This window comes from Micropterus dolomieu, linkage group LG12 (genome assembly GCF_021292245.1).
Source record: "Micropterus dolomieu isolate WLL.071019.BEF.003 ecotype Adirondacks linkage group LG12, ASM2129224v1, whole genome shotgun sequence".
NCBI classification, from domain to species: Eukaryota; Metazoa; Chordata; class Actinopteri; order Centrarchiformes; family Centrarchidae; genus Micropterus; species Micropterus dolomieu.
Genome location: NC_060161.1, coordinates 37,349,905 through 37,355,081, shown reverse-complemented (window position 1 = coordinate 37,355,081; position 5,177 = coordinate 37,349,905). Strand labels below are relative to the sequence as shown.

General features: G+C 39.3%; 1 protein-coding gene across 3 annotated transcripts in view; it reads left to right on the top strand.

The window, feature by feature from the left end:
- Positions 1-5,177, top strand: part of LOC123980197 (zinc finger protein 239-like) — a 387,571-nt gene that overhangs the window by 164,624 nt on the left and 217,770 nt on the right. The window lies entirely within an intron of this gene.

The window sequence follows — 5,177 nt, the reverse complement described above, 5'->3', positions numbered from 1 at the left end:
GTGACGACCACTACACTCCACTGAATTAAAATGGAGGCTCTGCCTTTTTATTTACCTGTTGACATGGTGAATAATAGTCCTTGATGATGGCTAAAGATTAATATCGTTTTTTGTTTAACCACAAAAAGTCACCAATCAGATTACTAAAGAGGTCTGAACCACCCCAGGCCCTCTGTGGACACACCCCTGCAGTTGGTTGTCACAGGTGGTAATTAGAGCCCGACCGGTATGGGTTTTTGGGGGCCGATGCTGATATTAAAGCAAAAAAAAGCAGATTTATGAGCCGATATTTTGATTTTAAGAATGATTTGGATAGTAGACCCCTTTACTGTATAAACTACACTAATTGAAAACTTGTATATATGTATGTGGGCTATAAAACCTTTTCCTAAATGGATTGTGTTAATAAAATAGATTACAGTCTCAAAAAGTTAACATGTAAACAATTGCACATCAATAAATATTTGCTACTGGAAGGTGCAACTTTTTCAGCCGTCTGTAAACGGAGAGTGTGAGAGAATAAGCATGTGTATTTCACTTTACACATTAACTGCCATAATTTCAATGTAGCTCATCCCTTTACCAGCACTCTTCTAACCAAAGCTACGTGAAACCATTTAACCACCATCGGTATAGCGTTTCACATCTACGTCACACAAAGAGGAGCTACAGGAAGCAGTTTTATTTTCTTGTTCAGCTCATGTTTATTTACATGTCTGCTTTGGTTTAATCATTTCAGACACACAGACTAACTGTCAGAAACTATAGTTTAACGGCTCATTACGACGTTAGCGCTCCTCCACTGATAAACGGCATTAGCTTTGTGGCTAATTTAGCAACGGACAGGTTTGGTTCTGGGTAGCTCGCTCCACCATGACATCTCACTCACTGTCTTTCTCTTTGTATGTCTGTTGCTATAGAAACGGAGAGGAAGAGAGGGACTCAAACGTCACCACTGTCAGCACTGTGACAAATCCTTCACAACATCTGGATCTTTAAAGATTCATCACAGACTTCACACTGGAGAGAAACCGTACAACTGTGACCAGTGTGGGAAAACTTTCACTACATCAGGTGAACTAAAGAAACACCAACGAGTTCACACTGGAGAGAAACCGTACAGCTGTGACCAGTGTGGGAAAGCTTTCACGTCATCAGGTGAACTAAAGAAACATCGACGAGTTCACACTGGAGAGAAACCATACAGCTGTGACCAATGTGGGAAAGCCTTCAGTAAATCAGGTGACCTAAAAGTCCACAAACGTGTTCACACTGGAGAGAAACCATTCAACTGTGATCAATGTGGGAATGCTTTCACCACATCAGGAAAACTAAAACTCCATCAACGTGTTCACACTGGAGAGAAGCCGTACAGCTGTGATCAATGTGGTAAAGCTTTCTGTAAACCAGGTGACCTAAAAGTCCACAAACGTGTTCACACTGGAGAGAAACCATTCAACTGTGATCAATGTGGGAATGCTTTCATTACATCAGGACAATTAAAAATCCACCTACGTGTTCACACTGGAGAGAAACCGTACCACTGTGACCATTGTGAGAAAGCCTTTGCTCAATCACATCACCTAGAAAGCCACCGGCGTGTTCACACCGGACAGAAGCCATACGGGTGTGACCAATGTGAGAAAGCGTTCCCTACATTAGGTGAACTAGTAAAGCACAGACGTGTTCACACTGGAGAGAAACCTTATTGGTGTGAACAATGTGAAAAAACCTTTGCTCAGAGTAGTCACCTTAAACACCACAAACTTCGTTTTGAACATTTTTAACAGCCAAGCGAGCCGTTTCCTCTGCCCTGATAGCTGTGTTGTCTAATCTTTTCTACAAACTGAGGAACAGACAGTCAAAGATCAAGAAGCACATTCACATCTGACACCAGAGAGCATCTGTGAACAGAGACAGAGGTTACCATCTCTACCCAAATACAACCACCTGTTATCATGTGACTGTCCCGAACTAGAGTCATGTGATGACAAACTAAGGAAGTTCAGTTTTCATAAAGGGGACCTATTATGCTTTTTCATATTTTCTAGCATTTCTACAATGTTACAATGTCAGATGTTCATATTAAACAGGACCAAAGCTTCAAATAATGAGGTGAAAGTATTAAAAGGAAATCCCTGTAAGCTAAATCCTCAGATATCCCCCTGATCCGAACGCTCTGTTTTGAACTGTTTTTTCTACTAATGGCTCCATATGATGTCATACCGAGCCAGATTTCCAAATATGGTAATTTGCTCCAGGCAGAGAATGCTGGCCACGCCCACTAAGGAACATGCAGACCTATCCCTGCAGCAACCTGGTAAACGCATTAGACAATGGCCAATCGGAAGACAGTGGGCTTTGGGGAGGGCTGGGTCTCAAAGAAACAGCTTGTCTCAGACAGATACTGAGTCACAGAACTACAATATGGGGCTGGAAATGCAGTATAATAGGCCATGGTCCAAAGGTCCAACATCAAGGTAATATGTGTGGCTTGAGTTAAGACTCATTTATTACAGATGTGTTCCCCAAGGTCAAGAATGAAGCTCCACTCCTGATGAAATATTGTTTCTGTGAGCTTCATACATATTTTCTTGTTATTGTGTTATAGTTGAACATATTTAATCTTTATTTTGTCTGTATTTACGATTTGTCCTCTTTTGTTTATACAGTTGTGTCAATACTTTTCCTGTTATACAAACATCCTGACAAAGTTTTTCAGTAACTTCACATGTTCCTCTCCAGATTATTTTAGATGTGTTAACTGTATACAGAGTAGTTATGTATTTCAATCTGTTGTTATTTTCTGGTGCTCAATGTGGTTTTTAATCTGTTCAGACTGCAATCAACACCAATTGTAGTCGAGGAGAGTTAATGATGGCGCCAGCTGAGGTGAAGACATTTCAGCTCAAGTCTGAAAGTTTTTGCTTACATGAAAAAGCAGTTTGAATAACTTTATTTAATGATTACGACGTTGTAGAGAAAGCTGAAGGACAGAACCAGATGCGAGCAGCAGCTAACGGGACAGAAGTTCTGGAAGTTTATTGACTCATTTCCGTTTTCCGTTCCGTGCTTGTGTGTATGTAGCGTGTTTTATTGCTCTAACTGAATACCAGTTAAATTTGTTACATTCGTCATTAGAGTGGCAAACCATCCACTAGACATCGATCTGGGTTTTATGGGAATAAAGAGTACTAATGTGTGTGCATTCTAAAATATTACCCATTCAATTTTAGTAGTTGTTGTAGCTGGGTGATCAACTAAGAATTATTACGTAGATGACAACAGGAGCAAACACAAAGGAGGTGGCAGTATTTAAATGAGGGTTTTGCATGTTTTAATGGTTTCCGCCATGGAGAGTCGGGAGGGAAAGCAGCCACTGCGTAAAAACTTTGGTTTGTTTTTATTCAGTGCGTCCCAAGTTTGTTCCCTCTGGTTGGATGAATTTTACACGTGATCCATCCACTACTGCAGCTGAAGACTCCGCAGCGCCATGCAACTTTCTTAATTCTTCCATCTCACGGAGAAAAGAAGTCAAGTCGAAACGAAATTGGCTTAATTGGCATAAATATTAATACAACAGTATCGCCAAAGCTAAAGGAAAATACAATTCCATTCACATAGTTCATAGAATAAATAAAATAAAATAATTGTATTTCTATAAATTGGATATAGAATAATATCTAATATTGTTAATTTCTCTACATTTTCTTTAATCACGGTTGTGTCTCCTGGCAACAATAACAGCAGCCATCTCTGCACACACACTTGGTGGTTTGCACCTTCCTTTCAAACGTATTAAATAGAGATGCTGTTGCACTCACATGAAATTGCGTTTAGGATTGGTAGATCCCATTGCGTGATGTAAATAAATGTATTTGCATGTTAGCCTCCCATTACTTTACAGAATAATATTAAAAAACTGCATAATCATTAAGGCAAAAGTAGTAACAGGTGCTATGTTGCACTTTTTAAAGACGCCATTCTGCGTGCACACAGTAGATCAACTGACATGTTAATTTGCTGGTGATATCAAGTTTGCACATGTTTTTATGAGGTGCCCCTAGGGACATTATTCAGAATTACCATGCATATACATGTACATTTCCTCTCACATACACATATGAAACCAAAGTCATTCACATACTGTACTGAAACGCTCTCACACATACAAGTAAAATGCTTTTATACACAACTGAAACGCTCTCACACACACACACACACACAACTGAAACGCTCTCACACATACAAGTAAAATGCTTTTATACACAACTGAAACGCTCTCTCACACACACACACAACTGAAATGCTTTTATACACAACTGAAACGCTCTCTCACACACACACACAACTGAAACGCTCTCACACACTCAAGTAAAATGTATGTTGTATAGAAGCATTTCGGTACGTTGTATGAGAGGATTTCAGTTGAACAGGAAGTTGTTTAAATAAAAGCACACATCTCACAATACAAGCGAACAACTGTTGATCGTGCAATGGCATTATGGTTATTGCTTCTCACAAGCATCGGCGCATAGATTGATTTCTTCCAAAGTATATGCTCAATTTCAAACTAATCAGATAGGTCGGCTTTAACCCACTGCTAGTTATCAAATGAATGAAAGAATTATCTGTACACTAAATAGTTTTGAAGCTCTATAGATGGTGTCATTTATTGTGACCTTTGAGTAGGTCTTGTGGATATTACATGTTTATTGGCTTACTGTATAGTGTGTAGTGAGGCAAAAGGGTGAAAAACGTTAACTGATAGAAAGCACATATTTGCATTCGATCAGCTGATTGTTTATTATTGCTCTGTGTGGGCTACTTGCCTGAGAATACCTCAGGAGTTTGCAACATTGCAATTAATGATGCATTTAGTGTGGTTCATAATTTCTCAGTCAGCAGGTCATTCTTTGTTTAAGCACTTTACCCAGTTTTGTTTGGTTTTGTGCTCATTCTCTTGTCTTTAAACTAGACTTGCTGTATATGAGAGCAGCAAACAAGGCACTCTTCAAAACCTTCTCTGGCTCTAGTTGCTGAGTGTAAGGCTCCTATGTTATCTTCAAGTATAAGGTACAATGTTAAAAAACTGCATAACTATTTCGTCTTCTGACCTTTTCTGACCAAGGTCAGAAGACGAAACAGTATTTTCACTTTTCAACTTATACTAGACT